Source organism: Triticum aestivum, chromosome 7B (assembly GCF_018294505.1).
Source record: "Triticum aestivum cultivar Chinese Spring chromosome 7B, IWGSC CS RefSeq v2.1, whole genome shotgun sequence".
Classification (NCBI taxonomy): Eukaryota; Viridiplantae; Streptophyta; class Magnoliopsida; order Poales; family Poaceae; genus Triticum; species Triticum aestivum.
In genome coordinates, this window is record NC_057813.1 from 243,266,153 (window position 1) to 243,287,939 (window position 21,787).

The window sequence follows — 21,787 nt, forward strand, 5'->3', positions numbered from 1 at the left end:
TGAATAAAACTCCTCCAGCAAGGCCCAACCTTGGTTTACCATTTGCCTCACCACCACCTACTTTTCCCTTGGGAGTCGCTCTCTCGAGGGTCATCTTTATTTTAGCCCCCCGGGCCAGTGCTTATCTAAGTGTTGGTCCAAACCGGGCAGACTGCGGGGCCACCTCGGGGCAACTCGAGGGCTGGTTTTACTCGTAGGCTGACCTATCCGGTGTTGCCCCGAGAACGAGATATGTGCAGCTCCTATCGGGATTGTTGGCGCATCGGGCGGCTTTGCTGGTCTTGTTTTACCATTGACGAAATGACTTGTAAACCGGGATTCCGAGTCTGATCGGGTCTTCCTGGGAGAAGGAATATCCTTCATTGATCGCGAGAGCTTATCATGGGCTAAGTTGGGACACCCCTGCAGGGTATAAACTTTCGAAACCGGACCCGCAGTTATGGGCAGATGGGAATTTGTTAATGTCTGGTTGTACATAACTTGACACCAGATCTGAATTAAAACGTATCAACCGCGTGTGTAGCCGTGATGGTCTCTTTTCGGCGGAGTCCGGGAAGTGAACACGATTTTGGGTTATGTTTGACGTAAGTAGGAGTTCAGGATCACTTCTTGATCATTGCTAGCATCACGACCGTTCCATTTGCTCTCTTCTCGCTCTTATTTGCGTATGTTAGCCACCATATCATGCTTAGTCACTGCTGCAACCTCACCACTTTACCCCTTCCATTCCCTTTAAGCTTTGCTAGTCTTGATACCCATGGTAATGGGATTGTTGAGTCCTCGTGGCTCACAAATTACTACAACAACAGTTGCAGGTATAGGTTATGCGATGATCATGACACGAGAGCGATGTTGGCTTGTTTTGGAGTTCTTCTTCTGCTTCTTCTTTGATCAGGGGATAGGTTCTAGGTCGGTAGCCTGGGCTAGCAGGGTGGATGTCATTTGAGTTTCTGTTTGTGCTTCATCTGTAGTCAGATGATGATCTTATGTATGGTGATGTTGTATTCGTGTGGCATTGTATGCCTCTTGTATGTATCCCCATCTATTACGTAATGTTGATGTAATGATATCCACCTTGCAAAAGCATTTCAATATGCAGTTCTATCCTTGGTGGGACCTTCGAGTCTCTTTAGGATAGTATCGCATATTGGGCGTGACAACGCACTACTTGTCCGACTGCAGGAAGCATTTCATAGCGCAAGGCGGCAAGTCCCCAGGCCGACTGGTCGAGCCCGGTGCCAAGCGGCATAATAAAGAGTAGTATACTCGAAGGTATAATTCTTATCATACAGGTAACAAAAAAGGGCAGTCCCCGAGCTCGTCTCGGGGGGCCCGAAGTCTTGGTACTTTAATACAAAGGGTAGTGTGATACATACTGCATCAACTGTAAAATCTTTGGAGAAGATTTGCATTCCACGGGCGCTCTGTCTCTTTGCCGGAGTCGTCCCTCTTGCGTGCTCGGGGCTTCTGAGCGTCGATCAGGTAGTAGGAGTCGTTTCCCAGCACTTTGCTGATAATGAAGGGGCCTTCCCAAGGCGCCGATAGCTTGTGCTGGCCGGCTGCTTGCTGGATCAGCCGGAGCACAAGGTCGCCCTCTTGGAAAGATCTCGGCCTGACCTTCCTGTTGTAGTATCGGTACAGGCTCTGCTGGTAGATGCTGGACCGGCTGAGTGCCAACAGCCGGCCCTCTTCCAGCAGATCAACACCGTCTTGACGTGCTTCTTCTGCTTCTTCCTCGGTGTACATCATGACTCGCGGAGAGTCGAACTCTATGTCCGTCGGGATGACGGCTTCAACACCGTAGACAAGGAAGAAGGGTGTGAAGCCGGTTGACTTGTTTGGAGTCATGCGCAGACTCCAGAGGACGGCTGGCAACTCATCAAGCCAACAGCCGGCCGAACGCTCCAGTGGTTCGACCAGTCGAGGCTTGATGCCAGATAGGATGAGGCCATTTGCTCGCTCTACCTGGCCGTTTGACTGCGGATGGGCAACAGATGCTAAGTCCAGTCGGATGCCCTGAGTCGCGCAGAAACGGGCCAAGGCACCTTTGGCAAAATTTGTGCCATTGTCGGTGATGATGCTGTGCGATATGCCGTACCGAGTCGTGATGTCGATGATGAAAGTCACTGCAGTCGGACCATTCAACTTCTTGATGGGCTTCACTTCTATCCACTTGGTGAACTTGTCCACAACGACAAGTAAGTGAGTTAGGCTGCCTCGTGCTGTTTTGAATGGTCCCACCATGTCCAGGCCCCAAACCACAAAGGGCCAGGCAATGGGGATAGTCTTGAGTGCGGAAGCCGGCTGATGTGGCTTGGAGCGGAATATCTGGCACCCTTTGCACTTTTGGACTAATTCTTTGGCCTCTTCCAGGGCAGTTGGCCAGAAGAAACCGTGTCGGAAGGCTTTGGCGATGAGTGCTCTTGAAGCCGCATGGTGGCCGCACTCCCCTTCATGGATGTCTCTGAGAATTGCTTGGCCTTGCTCTGGCTCGACGGAACGCTGGTAGACACCAGTGACGCTGCGCCTGACCAACTCTCTGTTGACTATGGTGTAGGCTGCCGCTCGGTGTTGTACTTGCCGAGCCAAGATTTCATCAATTGGCAGTGCTTTGCTCACTAGGAACTTGAGGATGGACTGGGCCCATGAGGGTGCTGCTATTTCTTCAACTGCCAGTACTGCGACTTGGATGAGGGCGGCTGGGCTGGGAGGCGGCGGGTTGGAGTCCGCAGCCGCTTGCTGGATTGACGAAGTCCCTGGGCCGACTGGAGCAGTCCCCGGGCCGAGTTCTGGAGTCTTCGGACTGGTCGCCGTAGTCCCCGGGCCGGGTTCTGAAGTCCCCGGGCCGGCTTCGACTACGGCGTGCTTGGAGTCGGATCCGACTTCTTCGGGTGGAGCCGACACGAAGATGGAGTCTGATTCTGGTGAAGGCAGAGTGAATGGGTCCTTGGGGCAGGCTTTATTGAGGCTTGTGTAGTCGATACACATCCACACTGCTTGTTCTTCTTCAGCACCAGGACCGGGTTTGCTAACCACTCTGGAAAAAATACTTCCATAATGAAGCCGGCTGCCAGGAGCCGGGCTATCTCTTCTCCAACAACTCTTCTCTTCTCTTCTGACAGGCGGCGCAAGGGCTGCCTGACGGGCTTCACATCAGACCGGACATGTAACTTGTGCTCGGCGAATTCCGTTGGTACACCTGGCATGTCTTTAGGGGACCATGCGAATATGTCTCGATTCTCATGGAGGAAATCGACGAGCTCGCCTTCCTATTTGCTGTCAAGGTTTGCACCTATGACAGCGTACCTCTCTGGGTGCTCTGGGTCCAAGGGTATCTTCTTCGTTTCTTTGGCCGGCTTGAACGATCCTTCAGCTTCCGACTCCTTGGGGTCGGGCGACATCTCGGGCTGCTTGCCGGCCATCGCCAAAACCCGGTCAAGAAGCCACTTCTCAGCTACGATCACCAAGGACTCGGCCAGCCGACTGCTTTCGGCCGCGCAGGCGGACGACTTTCTGTAGTCGCCGGCTACGGTTAGAATCCCCTTGGAACTCGGCATCTTCATCTTGAGGTAGGCATAATGGGGGACCGCCATGAACTTGGCCAAAGCAAGTCGGCCAAGCAACGCATGGTACGGGCTTTCGAGGTCCACCACTTCAAACCAAACTGGCTCTCAGCGGAAGTGATCTTTGTCCCCAAAGAGGACGTCTATCAGGATTTTGCTGATTGGCGAGCAGGAAAGGCCAGGAACAATGCCGTGGAACACAGTCCGGCTGCTCTGAAGCTGTCTTTGCTTGATTCCTAACTTCTCCATGGTATCCTTGTACAAGATGTTGATACTGCTGTCTTCGTCTATCAGCACTCGCGAGAAACGAGCGGCCTGCCTATCTGTGGCGAGTGTGGCGCCTAAGACCAGGGCGTAGGAGCCCGGATTCGGCATCACCTCTGGGTGATCAGCTCTGCTCCAACTGATAGGCCTCTCGGACCAGTGCATGAATTTTGGAGTGTTTGATGCGACTGCATTCACCTCTTGCTACTGCAGCCGCCTGCTGCGTCGATCGTCAGCCACACTGGTGAACACCACATAGGCTCCGTGCTCTTCTGGGTACTCGTCTTGAATTGTGCCGACTGGCCTGACAGCCGGCTGCTGGGGCGGCGGTGGAGGCGGCGGCCCAGCAGGCGGGGGAGGTAGGAGGCCGTCTCCCTCGGCGATCCTGGTGAGCCAGTGGCATTTCCGGGTGGTGTGGTTCGACGGCTTCGCACCGCTGTGGAACTTGCAGGGGCCGTCTAGGGTCTGCTCGTAGGAGAAGGCTGGCAACCAGTTGGACTTGCCGCCTTTCTGTCGCTTGGCCGAGGGCTGCTCCTCCGGCTGTTGGTCTTCGACTGTCGCAACTTGCCGGCTACTGGGAGCCGGCTGTGGGGCTTTGCGCTTGTGGTCGTTCTGTTGTTGTCGCCGACTGGCGTCCCCAGCCGGAGTTCTGGGAGCCTGAGGGGCAACTTTGCCAGTCGCACTAACTTGAATCTCCGCCTTCATGGAGGAGTCGACCATGGCGTATTTGTCTGCTATGATCAGCAGCTCGTCGAGGGTTTCCGGTTCGTCGCAGAGGAGCTTGTGCTTGAGGAGGGTGCCTTCTCTGCACCTGGAAGTGAAGTACTCGATAGCCTGCACCTCATGCACGCCCTCGCAGGAGTTCCGAAGCTCGGCCCAACGCGTGAGGTAGTCGCGAGTCGGCTCGTCGGGGCCTTGCACGCACAAGGAGAGTTGGCGAGGCTTGGGAGGTCGCTTGTACGTGCTCGTGAAGTTGCGGACGAAGGCTTCGGTGAAGTCGACCCAGCTGTTTATGCTGCGGGGCTTCAGGCTGTTCAACCATGTCCGGGCCGTGCCCTGGAGCATCAGTGGAACATACTTCACGGCAACACGCTTGTTGCCATTTGCTATGTTGACGGCCGTGGAGTAGTCAACTAGCCAGTCTTCCGGCTTCACGGAGCCGGTGTACTTGGGCGTATTCTCGGGGGAGCGTGAACCCTTTGGGAAAGGGCTCATCTCGGATGCTGGGTCCGACACAGGGAGGACCCAACTCGTCTTCTTCTTCGAGCGCCAGGAATCGATGGAGTCGGTCGATCCGGTGGCGGGCGTCATTTTCTCCGACTCCCTCTCCGCGGCCAAGGCGGTCGCCGAGAGTCGGATGCTCAACGGGTGGCGGGGAGACTCGCCTTTCTTTGCGAGGAGGAGGGGACAAGTAGTCGTCCCGCCGTTCTACTGCTTTGGGGCGGCCGTCTTGGTCGCGTGTAACGCCCCGAGACCGACGCTCCAGAAGACTTCCAGCTATTCCGAGTTTCGCCATGTGTTTGTTTTGCTTGTTGCATTCATCAATGCATCATTTGCTTTGCATCATGTCATCATGCAAGCCCTTTTTAAAAACTCACCTAAATAAATTGCATAGATCTTTGATCTATTTAAATCGAGGGAGTTCACATGGTGATTTATCTTCATAACATATCCTCCCAATATTATTTAGGGAGCTAATAAATATTCCACTAATTTGGAATTCACCATAACACACTTGCAAAATATTCCATGCCTTTGTTATATCACTTCTTGACCTCAAACTTTGTCCATAAATTCTTTCATCACTTTCCGGAGCTCCACCAAAAATCTCAACATTTTGGCCACTCCTAAACCTTGTCCTAGTTCAAACCATTTGAATTAAATTCAAATGAATTTAAATTTAAATCTTGCATTCATGCCAACTTCTATTTTCTTGGATTAAGCTCATTTTTATGAGTCCGGGGAAATTAACCCTATGCGCAAATTCTTCCCCTAACCCTCTCTTTCTTTCTCTTCTCTCTAATTCTTTTCTGCTAAAGAATAGAAGGGAGGGAGAGAGAGTCTAGACCAGCTGGGCGTCCTAGCCCACAGCACCAGCCCACCTCATTAGGCCCAGCAGGCCCCAGCTTCACAACCCTAGCCTCATCCCGGTCGACCCCCTCCTCCTCCTCGTTTCCACGCGCGCCGCCATCCATCTCCTCGCTCGATCCCCATCTCCCCTCGATCTCCTCCCTCGCGCCCCTTCCTCCTTTGCCTCGTCCCCAACGCTTGGAGGCCTCCTCCCTTGCCTCTCGATCTCGCCGCGCCGGCCTGCGACCGCCGCTGATGACGAGCTCCACCAGGAGCCTGGAGTCCCCTGCCCCCTCTGCACGAGCGCCGTGCGCGCTGGCACCCGCGCCGCTCCTCCCCATCGTCTTGGCCGGAGCTCACCGTGCCCGATCCCCATGGACGCTGCTGCCGCAACCGTCGCTCGACTCCACCACACGCGTGCCTCGCACCGGGCCTCCTCTCTCCAGCGCCGCCCTCCATCTTCCTCCATCTTCCCCGGCGCCCTATGCCTCTTCTCCGCCTCCTTGTTCGTCTCCCAGCACGCACACGCCTGCAACTATGGCGCTCATGCCCGACGGCAGCAGCATCAGGACGACGCCGCCGTCCGCCTTGTCTTCTCCTCCCAGGATCCTTCTCCCGTGGCCATACACATCACACACGACACCTCAGTCGCGGATGCGCCCTGGTGCATCGTTGCCGGCAACCTCCTGCTTCGTGCCACCTCTCCTGTGACGCGCGCGTCGCCACTTGCCTCTGGCCGCCACCGAGAACCTCAAGTCCCACCCAGAGCCCAAGTGTGAAGACTCCGTGGATGTGCATCTCACTTGTGCCACTTTGGATTGCCAAGACCGTCAAGGATCGAGACTGCTCGGGACCATGTCGTCTCGCCGGAAGGTCAAGACCGTTACGGGATTCACCAAGTACCACTACGACCCGTGTACAACTACCTTCGCCAAGACCGAATCAACAATTACCCCTTCGAGTTGACAAGACCGGCAAGCCCGACGACCCCGAACATCTACGAAACGTGTACCACTACTTCCACTACCGTCGCCACGTGAACAACTACTTCCCACGACGACCCGTGAACGACTACTTCCTCTACATCGTACCGAACTCGATTCGCCCCAAAACGCACGCTTCAAAGGTATAATCTCGAGATGATCACGGCCGTGAATAAATGCTTTGTTGTATGAGATGCCGTGTTTGCACCGTGTCCGAGAGAGGTCGTTGCACGTTCCTCTTTTGCCATGCCGCCGTCTTGTGGGACACCCGGTATCCGGGATCACCCCACCATCTTTTGCATGTTCCACACCTCCACATCTTTGGTTGCACCGGTCATTCAACGATTTATCGGAACCGGGACGTTGCCATGGCATCGTTTCCGTTTTCGTCGACGTGGCACCCTATTCTTTCTGCCATGGTGACCAAATGCTCCTAATCATCTTCATGTCAACATTTTCGTAAAAAAATGCATAAAACTTGTGCATGCCGTCCGCATCATGATAACAACATTTAAGATGTTTAAAATTGTTGTTTGCTTTTAAATTGCTAAATGACATGGGGATTTTCCGGATTTGTTATTTGTTATATCCGGCCCCATTTAAATTGTCTAAATAGTTAGTTTTATTATGCTTCACCTCTTGCCATGTTTAATAACATTTAATATTGTTTTGTACCTAAACGAGAGAGAACTAAATAATTGATGTGGTGTTTTTTCAATATGCAACTCGTTGCATATTGAGCTCCACTTAACTTGTAGTGTTGTTTGTGCATATTGCCATGCCATGCCTCATTAAACCGGACATGCATCATACTTGATTGTGCATCATGCCATGATTATGATTGTGCATTTACCATGTTGTTTGCTTCTTTCCGGTTTGCTTCTCTCATTAGCTTCGGTTTCGTTCCGGAGTTGTGAGGATTCGTTCGACTACTCCCGTTCGTCTTCTTCATGGACTTGTTCTTCTTCCTTGCGGGATTTCAGGCAAGATGACCGCTACCCTGGATCTCACTACTATCATTGCTATGCTAGTTGCTTCGTTCTATCGCTATGCTGCGCTACCTATCACTTGTTTATCAAGCCTCCCAAATTGCCATGTCAGCCTCTAACCTTTTCACCCTTCCTAGCAAACCGTTGCTTGGCTATGTTACCGCTTTTGCTCAGCCCCTCTTATAGCGTTGTTAATTGCAGGTGAAGTTGAAGATTTCTTCATGGTGGACAGGATTATGTTGGGATATCACAATATCTCTTTTATTATTAATGCATCTATATACTTGGTAAAGGGTGGAAGACTCGGCCTTATGCCTGGTGTTTTGTTCCACTCTTGCCGCCCTAGTTTCTGTCATACCGGTGTTATGTTCCCGGATTTTGCGTTCCTTACGCGGTTGAGTGATTTAAGGGACCCCCTTGACAGTTCGCTTTGAATAAAACTCCTCCAGCAAGGCCCAACCTTGGTTTTACCATTTGCCTCACCTAGCCCTTTTTCCCTTGGGTTTCTGGAGCCCGAGGGTCATCTTTATTTTAACCCCCCCGGGCCAGTGCTCCTTCGAGTGTTGGTCCGAATTGAGCAGCCTACGGGGCCACCTCGGGGCAACTTGAGGGCTGGTTTTACTCGTAGTTTGACTTATCCGGTGTGCCCTGAGAACGAGGTACGTGCGACTCCTATCGGGATTTGTTGGCACATTGGGCGGCTTTGCTGGTCTTGTTTTACCATTGTAGAAATGTCTTGTAAACCGGGATTCCGAGTCTGATCGGGTCTTCCTGGGAGAAGGTATATCCTTCGTTGATCGCGAGATCTTATCATGGGCTAAGTTGGGACACCCCTGCAGGGTATAAACTTTCGAAAGCCGTGCCCGCGGTTATGTGGTAGATGGGAATTTGTTAATGTCCGGTTGTAGATAACTTGACACCAGATCCGAATAAAAACGCATCAACCGTGTGTGTAGCCGTGATGTTCTCTTCTCGGCAGAGTTCGGGAAGTGAACACGATTTTGGGTTATGGTTGACGTAAGTAGGAGTTCAGGATCACTTCTTGATCATTGCTAGCTTCATGACTGTTCCGCTTGCTCTCTTCTCGCTCTTACTTGCGTATGTTAGCCACCATATATGCTTAGTCGCTGCTGCAACCTCACCACTTTACCCCTTCCTTTCCCATTAAGCTTTGCTAGTCTTGATACCCATGGTAATGGGATTGCTGAGTCCTTGTGGCTCACAGATTACTACAACAACAGTTGCAGGTATAGGTTGTGCGATGATCATGACGCGAGAGCGATGTTTGCTTGTCTTGGAGTTCTTCTTCTGCTTCTTCTTCGATCAGGGGATAGGTTCCAGATCGGCAGCCTGGGCTAGTAGGGTGGATGTCGTTTGAGTTTTTGTTTGTGTTTCATCCATAGTCGGATGATGCTCTTATGTATTGTGATGTCATATTCGAGTGGCATTGTTTGCCTTATGTATGTATCCATATCTATTATGTAATGTCGATGTAATGATATCCACCTTGCAAAAGCGTTTCAATATGCGGGTCTATCCTTCGTGGGACCTTCGAGTTCCTTTTGGATAGGGTCGCATATTGGGCGTGACAAGTTGGTAATCAGAGCCTCGACCGACCATAGGAGCCCCCTTGATTGTTGGCCGTTGTTGAGTCTAAAAAAACTATTGTTGAGTCTTAGGATTATATATATCGGAGAGTAGGATTCTTTTTACTCCTCATCCCCCTTCGTCGCTCTGGTGAGGACTCCTGACGTAGATGTTTTGTCTTTCCTCTCCTCAAATTTCACTAATTTTTTTAGGATCACGCGGGTATCTTGGAATCGTTCCGATGGTTTTGTGACGAGAACATTGTTCTTGGTGCCTCCTGCTTTTATGTGGCAGTGACCCGGGGAGTTGAGCTCCGAGGTGTTGTCATCACAATTTTATCGTTGCAGTTCTGGAATACCTGAGTTTTGCCGACATCGAAAATCTCTTTTATGCAGTTGTTGGTGAGATAACCTCGACGCCACCCAGTACTGGGGCGGGAGTTCGGGAGTATTGCCATAACTCGTATAACAGATGCTTTTCGAAGGTTGAGGTACATGATTTCCGGAGTTTTCTTGGTTATGTGTTGACGGATGGATACAACTGGATGTAGGTATTGTTAGTTTGGGTGAGATATATTGCTTCCCCTGTATCCCCAACACCAGATTGCATAACCGGAAAGTTTCAGGTGTTTATAGGTGGGAATTCAAGTAGCTCCTAGAATATCTTTCCGACAGATGCATGATATGGGATTGGGTAAATCTCTATCATATGTATTTATTCCGGCTTATTCTGCAAGCCAAATCCTTTGTTTTGTTTTATTTGTGGTATTTGAGTTGCTTCAAAGTCAAATGTTGAATCCATACCTTTCCTAAACGGTGTTCTCATATTTATATGGGAGTACTAATCCTTTTGATCATTGAGATTGTCATGTCAATTCTTTCCAACTGGTGTGCTTCTCTTCAAGTGGATCCGATCAGTTCAACATTTGTGAGATCAATTCAATGTTTTCTCAACGGTATCCGTTTCATCCGTCCCCAAGTATCTTTGCGAGGAGGAGGGGACAGGTAGTCGTCCCGCCGTTCTACTGCTTTGGGGCGGCCGTCTTGGTCGCGCTCGATGGTGATGCGAGTCCGACTGTGGCTGACAGCCGGATCCTTGTCTTTCCTTCCGCGGACACCGCCAGTTGGTGTCCGGGACATCGCGCCTTGATCTCAGCGGGGAGGCAAGTCGTCGTTTTGTCGTTGCGGTGCCTCCGTGTGGCAGCCGGCTTCGTTCTGCGCGGCAGCCGCGTCGAGGAGCTGCTGAACTCGCTCCGTCATCAGGCGGCGCTCTTCACCTTCGAAGTTGTCTAGCTCATCCGCCGCCGCCTGGGCAGCGCGGATGTTCTCCGCAGGCGTGGTGTACACAGGGCGATTAGCCCCGAACAGGTTGGCGATGGCCGCGCCACGCTGCCGGACCGCGCCTAGGTGGGTAGGCCCAGTTGGAGCCGGCAGGCCGCCCATAGCGCGATCCATCTCACGCTGGTAGGCCTCTGACAAGCGTCTCATGCCCGCTAGCTTCTTCGCGCCCTCGACGAGCTGGAGGTGGCGCGCCTCCAGCGTCTTGGCGTTAGCGTCTCCCGGAATGGGCGCGGTCAGGTCTTGCAGAGCCGCGTCGAGTGGATCATGAGCTCCTTCGCCGGAACGCTCACCGTGATCGAGGACGAGGACCTCCGTGACGGTGCTTCCGCCGCTCACTGCGCAAGGGAGCGGCTCGTCGTAGATCACCACGTTGGTGGGGAACGCGTCGAGCGACGCGGTGTCGGAGTCGACCAGCATCGGGTCGGTGGAGCCTATGGACTCCAGGTCCACAGCAGGCTCGCCGGCGACGTGGAGTTGGTCAAGGAGACCAGCGAGGAGGCTCTCAGGGCCGCTCGTGCCTGCGTCGGATGCAGGCTCATCGGAGAGGCGAACCTCGCCGATAAGTTCAGCGAGGCAGCTGGCCGCGCAGGCAATCTCAGCATCGTGCAGCACGTCGGCGCAGACTCCATCTGGCGTGCCGGGCTGGCTGTGCTCACCAGGGAGGAAAAGGGTTCCCGTCCAGAGCAGGTCTCCGGACGACGGTGCACCTCGCCCCATGGTGGGCGCCAAATGTCGGGGATTGGGTGCAACATATGCCAAGGGATGGCTTATCATGGTGGGAGCGAGTAGAACGTCGCCGGTGCCCGGAAGCGGGATGAGGCGAAGACATGCACGCCGGCGGATCTTACCCAGCTTCAGGGCTCTCCGAGGAGATAACACCCCTACTGCTGCTCTGCGGGGTCTCCGCATGATCACTATGGCAAAGTGAATACAAGGTTGCTCCTAGAGCTGTTTTCCGGAGGTAGGAGAGGGCAAGGCTAGCTCCCTCCTTCCTATATGATCGGGTGCATGGGTGCCCCGGGGGCTTATATAGGCCTGCCCCCCAGGGATACAATGGTAATCCGGCTGGGCGCGGGTCCCAGCCGTCTGTCTCTCAGGCCGCCGTCTTCTTCGCCGACTGGTGGGCCCCGCCGATAGGCCTGGTACTGTAGCCGTGCTTCTAATGACGCTGGCTTGGTCATGGGGTCGTGGCAATAGTGCCGCCGCATGGCGGACGGCCACTGTCGCCATTCCCCGTCTTGTCTGGTTAATGGCGTGCGGGGCCCGTGGGAGGGGCCGGCTGACTCCAGGGGGCCAACTCCCACGGGTCCGTCTTCGTGGCGCTCTCGCTGCCTTCTGTACCCCCACTGACGGACGGGTCCCACTGTCTCTGGGCCATACAGGTAGGCCGTCGTGGGCATAGTACGCCGCCCACGGGGGCTGAGGTCAGGGTAGGCATGGCAACAGTGCCGCTCCACGATGGAGATTTCCAGCGGTACGGCACACTGTAGCCATGCCAGCCCTTCATGAATGGGGTAGAGAGAGCCATGTAGTGACCATATCCCGCCCCGTCTGTCGTGGCAGGGGGTGGTTGGAGCCGCGGGCCGACTCCTATAGTCGGCCTAACTCGAAGTCGCCAGCCAAGAGTCGGCTTATTTCGAAGTCGTCAGCTAAGAGTCGGCTTAACTCGAAGTCGTCCCTGGGACTCGGCCGTGAGGGGCAGTTGCCGCCGACTCCCAGGAGGCGGCCCTTTATCATGGGGTCTTGAGGGGCGCAGTCTGCCCCGATGTTTTGAAAGGTTCTGGGGCTCGGGTCAGCCTACCCGTGGCCCATTACTCCGACACCCAACCACTAACAAGCATCAATCCATGGCTTGCTCGAAACAACGAGTGCCTCCAACATACAACAGCCCTGGGGGAGTTTTGTTTAATTGTTTCGATTTGCTTTGATCTTTTTGGATCATGGGACTGGGCATCCTGGTTACCGGCCCTTTCTCGTGAATGAGGAGTGGAGTCCACTCCTCGTGAGAATAACCCACCTAGCATGGAAGATATAGGCAACCCTAGTTGTAACATGAGCTGCTCGAGCATACAAAACAGAATTTCATGTGAAGGTTTGGAGTTTGGCACATACAAATTTACTTGGAATGGCAGGTAAATACCGCATATAGGTAGGTATAGTGGACTCATATGGAACAACTTTGGGGTTTAAGGAGTTTGGATGCACAAGCAGTATTCTCGCTTAGTACAAGCGAAGGCTAGCAAAAGACTGGGAAGCGACCAACTGAGAGAGCGACAACAGTCGTAAACATGCATTAAAATTAATTTACACCGAGTACAAGCATGAGTAGGATATAATCCACCATGAACATAAATATTGTGAAGGCTATGTTGATTTGTTTCAACTACATGCGTGAACATGTGCCAAGTCGAGTCACTCAATTCATTTAAAGGAGGATACCATCCCATCATACCACATCATAATTATTCTAATAGCATGTTGGCACGCAAGGTAAACCATTATAACTCATAGCTAATCAAGCATGGCACAAGCAACTATAATCTCTAAATGTCATTGCAAATATGTTTACTTCATAATAGCTGACTCAGAAACAATGAACTCATCATATTTACAAAAACAAGAGAGGTCGAGTTAATACCAGCTTTTCTCATCCCAATAAGTCCATCATATATCATCATTATTGCCTTTCACTTGCATGACCGAACGATGTGTATAATAATAAGAGTGCACGTGCATTGGACTAAGCTGGAATCTGCAAGCATTCAACTCAAGATACAAGACAAGGTACTATGGGCTCTAAGTTAAATAAACAATCATGCATATGAGAGCCACTAAGCATTTTCAATATGGTCTTCTCGACCACCAAAGGAAAGAAAAGAAAATAAAACTATTTACACAGGAAAGCTCCCAACAAGTAAGAAGAACTAGAAATCTTTTTTGGGTTTCATTTTAATTCTACTACAAGCATAGAATTTAAACTAACTATTTTTTTGGTTTTTCTTAAAGTTTATCAAACACACAAGAAGAAAACTAGAAAAAGAAGTTTAAACTAACATGGATAATACAATGAAAGAGTATGAGCACCGACGACTAGTGTGTGAACATGAATGTAAAGTCGGTGAGAAATACGTACTCCCCCAAACTTAGGCTTTTGGCCTAAGTTGGTCTAGTACCAAGGACCGCCGCTACTCTCCCCGTTGTAATGGGAGGTGTAATCAGGATACCACTGGCTAGTCATCTCCGGATCCCACTGGACAGATGATGCATGATAAGGGTCCAGTTCAGGTTCCGGCTCAGGTTCAGGCTCTGGAGTGAAAGCTTGTGCTCGATGATTGTTCACCGCTTCCAGGGTAATAAGAAAATTTTCTGCAAGCAAATCAAACAACAGAGGCACAGGCAAAATAATAATCTCAATGTGTTTCTTATTAAATCTAAGTTTATACAAGAGCATCTTCTCTTTGTTGTCAACAATAAACTTGTGTGATACCATGCTCTTGTAATCTAAAATGTGGGGAGGCAATTTTGTCTCCTCCTCCTCATGGTGCCTAATGGGTATCTGAAAATGTTTAGCAAGACGTGCAGCATAGATACCTCCAAATATGGGGCCTTTTGTACGATTCAGGGCTAGTCGTTTAGCAACGACGACACACATACTAAAAGTATTGTCCCCAAGCAAAGCATGTTGAAGAATGGTAATATCAGGAACGCTCAAGTTTCCAGTATTTCCTCGACCAATTAAGAATCTACTAGCAAATATAGCAAATATAGCAAAATAGCGTAAAACAGGAAAGTGTATGCTAGAGACTTTCGCCTCGGAACCCTTCTTTGGCTCCTCTACAACTATAGTTTTAACAAAGCCATCGACATCTTCATGATGGGGTTCCTCTAATTCTCCCTCATAAGGTATCCTATGACATAAAGACATTTCTTTGAACTCATCATATAAATGAAATGATACTGCAGGCGGTGACTTCTTAGGATAATAATAAAAGTTTTGCACGAAAGTATTGGTAAGTAAGAGATACTGATCGATTCGGTCGTTGATGAAACCGGTGAGGCCTGCAGTCTCGATTAAAGCATAAAAGTCTTCATGAATTCCGGCTTCTTTCAAGAAATCCTCGCATGGCCATTCACACGATCGTACTTCTGCTAAGCGAGGAAGATTATATTTGGCTTTTTCCTTCTCTTTGGCTTGTTTTTCCTGAGAGCTTTGGCTAGAAGAGCCTTTAAAGGGCCACCTTAACATTTTCTGAAAGTTTCTGAAATTTTAGTAACTTCAAAATAAAAGTGAAAAAACTAAACAAAACTGATAGCAACTACTCCTACAAGTGCCTAGAGCCTATATCATGCATTGGAATTGCCTGGGACCTCAAAATTTTAACATGCAAGCTCAAGAACATGGTCACCTAAGCAGAAAAAATTGCAATGAATAAAGCACTAGAACAAAAACTAATTGGACCAATGGAGGAGTCACATACCAAGCAACAATCTCCCAAAGCAGTTTTGTGAATGGAGCTTTGAGCTAAGAGATCGAAAATCGCAGCAAAATGAGCTAGAACTCGTGCTTGAGCTGGATGGGGATTTTTTGGGTAGAAGATGAAGTGTGTGGGTGCTGGCATAAGTGGAGGGGGGCCACTAGGGGCCCACGAGATAGGGGGGCTCCTCTCTCATGGCCCGGTGCTTGCCCCTCCTGCAGTGTTTTCAGTGCCTAAAATCCTCAATTATTCCAGAAAAAATCATACTAAATTTGCAGGGCATTTGGAGCACTTTTATTTTTGGACTATTTTTTTATGCACAGATAATTCAGAAAACAGACAAGTAATACTATTTTTTCTTTATTTATTCTAAATAACAGAAAGTAAAAAGAGGGTACAGAATGTTGTGCCTTCTAGTTTCATCCATCTCGTGATCATCAAAATGAACCCATTAACAAGGTTGATCAAGTCTTGTTAACAAACTCATTCCGAATAACACGGAACCGGAGAAATTTCGAATAACACTAAGTTACCTCAACGGGGATATGAAAATCTCCAACAATAGGAATATCATACTTCTTCTTGACAGTAGGGAGAGGAAATTCAAAACCCCCAAAAATGATAGTTGGAACTTTTTCAATATAATTGATGCTATGAACTTGAGATTATTTCCTCAGAAAGTGTGCCGTATGCTCATTACCATTAACATGAAAGGTGACATTGCCCTTGTCGCAATCAATAACAGCCCCTGCAGTATTAAGAAAAGATCTACCAAGGATAATAGACATACTATCGTCCTCGGGAATATCAAGAATAACAAAGTCCGTTAAGATAGTGACATTTGCAACTACAACAGGCACATCCTCACAAATACCGACAGGTATAGCAGTTGATTTATCAGCCATTTGCAAAGATATTTTAGTAGGTGTCAACTTATTCAATTCAAGTCTACGATATAAAGAGAGAGGCATAACACTAACACCGGCTCCAAGATCACATAAAGCAGTTCTAACATAATTTCTTTTAATAGAGCATGGTATAGTTGGTACCCCGGGATCTCCAAGTTTCTTTGGTATTCCACCCTTAAAAGTGTAATTAGCAAGCATGGTGGAAATTTCAGCTTCTGGTATCTTTCTTTTATTTGTAATGATATCCTTCATATACTTAGCATAAGGATTTACTTTCAGCATATCAGTTAAGCGCATACGTAAGAAAATAGGTCTAATCATTTCAGCAAAGCGCTCAAAATCCTCATCATCCTTTGACTTGGATGGTTTAGGAGGAAAGGGCATGGGTTTCTGAACCCATGGTTCTCTTTCTTTACCATGCTTCCTAGCAACAAAATCTCTCTTATCATAACGTTGATTCTTTGATTGTGGGTTATCAAGATCAACAACAGGTTCAATCTCTACATCATTGTTTTTGCTAGGTTGAACATTAACATTATCATTAACATTATCACTAGGTTCATATTCATCACCTGATTGAGTTTCAACATCGGAAATAGAAATATCATTGGGATTCTGAGGTGTGTCTACAGTAGGTTCACTAGAAGCATGCAAAGTCCTATCGTTTTTCTTTTTCTTCTTCTTAGAGGAACTATGTGCCTCTAAATTATTTCTCTGAGAATCTTTGCTCGATTCTCTTAGGGTGGCCTTCAGGATACAAAGGTTCCTGAGTCATTCTACCAGTTCTAGTAGCCACTCTAATAGCAAAGTCATTTTTATTATTTAATTCATCAAGCAAATCATTTTGAGCTTTAAGTACTTGCTCAGCTTGAGTAGCAACCATAGAAGTATATTTGCTAATGCGGTGAAGTTCATCTTTGACTCTAGCCAGATTATCGCTTACGCGTCCTATCTCGAAAGCATTATTCTTTAACTCTCTACCAACATAAGCATTAAAAGTTTCTTGTCTAGCCATGGAGTCATCAAATTCATCTAAGCATGGGCTATGAAATTTAGTAGAGGGTATTTCAACTTTATCATATCTATAAAGAGAATTTACCTTTACTACCTGTGTCGGGTTATCAAGACAATGTGGTTCTTCAGGCGGTAAATTAAGACCATGTATTTCTTCAATAGGTGGTAAATTCCTAACATCTTCAGCTTTAATACCTTTTTCTTTCATTGATTTCTTTGCCTCTTGCATATCTTCAGGACTGAGAAATAAAACACCTCTCTTCTTCGGAGTGGGTTTAGGAATTGGCTCAGGAGTTGGCTCAATTGGTTCAGGAATTGCCTCTGGAACTGGCTCGGGAAGAGTCCAATTATTTTCATTAGTCCACATATTATTCTATAATATTTCAGCTTCGTCGACTGTTCTTTCCCTGAAAACACAACCAGCACAACTATCCAAGTAATCCTTGGAAGCATCGGTTAGTCCATTATAAAAGATATCAAGTATTTCATTTTTCTTAAGAGGATGATCAGTCAAAGCATTAAGTAACCGGAGAAGCCTCCCCCAAGCTTGTGGGAGACTCTCTTCTTTGGTTTGCACAAAATTATATATTTCCTGCAAGGCAGCTTGTTTCTTATGAGCAGGGAAATATTTAGCAGAGAAGTAATAAATCATATCCTGGGGACTACGCACACAACCCGGAGCAAGAGAATTATACCAAGTCTTAGCATCATCCTTTAATGAGAACGGAAATATCTTAAGGATATATAAATAGCGAGACTTCTCATCATTAGTAAATAGGGTAGCTATATCATTCAACTTGGTAAGGTGTGCCACAACAGTTTCAGATTCAAGGCCATAAAAAGGATCAGATTCAACTAAAGTAATAATCTCAGGATCAACAGAGAATTCATAATCCTTATCAGTAACACAGATGGGTGAAGTAGCAAAAGCAGGATCGGGTTTCATTCTAGCATTAAGAGACTGTTGCTTCCATTTAGCTAATAATTTCTTAAGATCATATCTATCATTGCAAGCAAAAATTTTCCTAGCTTCTTCTTCATTCATAACATAACCCTTAGGAACAACAGGTAATACATAATCATTGGGAGAACCTTCATCATCACTATCATCAATAATAGGTTCTTCGGTAATTTCATTCCCCCTAACTCTAGCAAGTTGTTCATCAAGAAATTCACCTAATGGCAAGGTAGTATCACGCACAGAAGTAGTTTCATCATGCATAGCGGAAGTGGCATCATCAATAACATGCGACATATCAGAATTCATAGTATTAGCAGGTTTAGGTGTCGCAAGCCTACTAATAACGAAAGGAGAATCTAGTGCAGAGCTAGATGGCAGTTCCTTACCTCCCCTCGTAGTTGAGGGCAAAATCTTGGTTCTAGTGTCTTTCAAGTTCTTCATAGTGATCAACATATATAAATCCCAAGTGACTCAGAGAATAGAGCTATGCTCCCCGGAAACGGCGCCAGAAATTAGTCTTGATAACCCACAAGTGTAGGGGATCGCAACAACTTTCGAGGGTAAAGTATTCATCCCAAATTTATTGATTCGACACAAGGGGATCCAAAGAATATTCTTGAGTATTAGCAGTTGAGTTGTCAATTCGATCACACCTGGATAACTTAGTATCTGCAGCAAAGTATTTAGTAGCAAAAGTGGTATGATAATAAAGGTAACAGTAGCAAAAGTAAAGATAAATGTTTTTGGGTTTTTGTAGTAGTTGTAACAGTAGCAACAAAAAAGTAAATAAGCGAAGAACAATATGTGAAAAGCTCGTAGGCAATGGATCAGTGATGGATAATTATGTCGGATGCGATTCCTCATGCAATAGTTATAACATAGGGTGATATAGAACTAGCTCCAATTCATCAATGTAATGTAGGCATGTATTCCGTAAATAGTCATACGTGCTTATGGAAAATAACTTGCATTACATCTTTTGTCGTACCCTCCCATGGCAGCGGGGTCCTAGCGGAAACTAAGGGATATTAAGGCCTCCTTTTAATAGAGAACCGGAACAAAGCATTAGCACATATTGAATACATGAGCTCCTCAAACTACGGTCATCACTGAGAAGTATCCCGATTATTGTCACTTCGGGGCTGTCGGATCATAACACATAATAGGTGACTATAGACTTGCAAGATAGGATCAAGAACACACATATATTCATGAAAACATAATAGGTTCAGATCTGAAATCATGGCACTCGGGCCCTAGTGACAAGCATTAAGCATAGCAAAGTCATAGCAACATCAATCTCAGAACATAGTGGATACTAGGGATAAAACCCTAACAAAACTAACTTGATTACATGGTAAATCTCATCCAACCCATCACCATCCAGCAAGCCTACAATGGAATTACTCACGCACGGCGGTGAGCATCATGAAATTGGTGATGGAGAATGGTTGATGATGATGACGGCGATGAATCCCCCTCTCCGGAGCCTCGAACAGACTCCAGATTAGCCCTATCGAGAGAGATTAGGGCTTGGCGGCGGCTCCATGTCGTAAAACGCGATGAAACTTTCTCTCTTATTTTTTCTCTCTCCGAACGTGAATATATGGAGTTGGAGTTGAGGTCGGTGGAGGTCCAGGGGGCCCATGAGATAGGAGTCCGCGCCCTTGGGGGGGCGCCCCCTGTCTCGTAGATAGCCTGTGGGCCCCCTGGTATTGATTATTTCGCCAAAAATTCTTATTAATTCCAAAAAGTGCCTCCGTGGATTTCCAGGACATTCTGAGAACTTTTATTTTCTACACATAAAACAACATAATGGCAGTTCTGCTGAGAACAGCGTCAGTCCGGGTTAGTTTCATTCAAATCATGCAAGTTAGAGTCCAAAACAAGGGCAAAAGTGTTTGGAAAAGTAGATACGTTGGAGACGTATCACCCGCCACAGCAATACTGGCACAGGAGATGAAAACAATCCGGATGGTACCGAAGATGAATACAACCCCGATCAGCCTGCCTTCGAGCAGGCCGAACAGGAGGACGGGCAGGTCAGCCCAGACGAACAGGCGGCAGACGGATACCCGGAGGAGGAAAACTACATGCCCCCTTCCGAAGATGAGATTAGCCTCGGCGACGACGAGTTCGGCGTGCCTGAGGATCCCGTAGAGCAGGAGCGGTTCAAGCGCCGGCTTATGGCCACCGCGAGGAGCCTGAAAAAGAAGCAGCAGCAGCTCCAAGCTGATCAAGACCTGCTCACAGACAGATGGACTGAAGTCCTGGTAGCCGAGGAATATGGACTCGAGCGCCACACAGCTGACCGGCCACCTCGTGGCCGGGATAAAACAACGTATCTGCCCGAATACCAGCCCGCACCCCCACACCAATACACTATGGCCCGGGGCAATAGGCAGGACCTGCAAGATATACTGGAAAACAAGGCAGGACAGCCAAGACCGATCTACGAATCACAGGGGCGCGCCCCAACACGTGATGATGATCGTCATGCCGGATACACTATCAACAAGTCCGGCCGGGCCGAACACAGCCAACCAAACTCATTCGAACTGCGTAGCCACATAGCTCGGCATAGAGGCGCCTCACACCCCCTCTGCTTCACTGACAAAATGATTGATCATGAATTCCCAGAAGGGTTTAAACCCGTAAACATTGAATCATACGATGGCACAACAGACCCTGCAGTATGGATCGAAGACTTCTCCACATTCACATGGCCCGCGGTGACGATCTACACGCCATAAAGTATCTTCCACTTAAGCTAAATGGACCAGCCCGGCACTAGCTAAATAGCCTGCCGGCAAATTCCATTGACAGTTGGGAAAACCTGGAGGACGCTTTCCTCGACAACTTCCAAGGCACATACATACGACCACCGGATGCTGATGACTTGAGCCACATTACCCAACAGCCCGGAGAGTCAGCAAGAAAATTCTGGACTTGGTTCCTAACTAAAAAGAACCAAATTGTCGACTGTCCGGACGCCGAAGCCCTGGCGGCCTTTAAGCATAATATCCGCGACGAGTGGCTCACCCGACACCTCGGCCAGGAAAAACTGAAATCCATGGCGGCGCTCACGACACTCATGACCCGCTTTTGTGCGGGCGAGGACAGCTGGTTGGCTCGTAGTAGCACCACGCCAATAAACTCCGGCACTTCACATGTCCGCGACAATAACGGCAAGCCACGGCGCAACAGACATAAGCGTCGGAACAATGGCGACAACACTGAAGACACGACAGTCAACGCGGGATTCAGTGGCTCAAAATCCGGTCAGCGGAAAAAGCCATTCAAAAGAAACAATCAGGGACCATCCAATCTGGACCGCATACTCAATCACTCGTGCCAAATTCACGGCACCCCGGACAAACTAGAAAACCACACTAACAGAGACTGTTGGGTGTTCAAACAGGCTGGTAAGACAAATGCCGAGAACAAGTACAAGGGGCTGCACAGCGACGATGACGAGGAGCCCCGGCGTCCGAACACGGGGGGACAAAAGAAATTTCCTCCCCAGGTGAAAACGGTCAACATGATCTACGCCACCCACATTCCCAAACGGGAACGAAAGCGAGCACTGAGGGACGTCTATGCGATGGAGCTAGTCACACCAAAATTCAACCC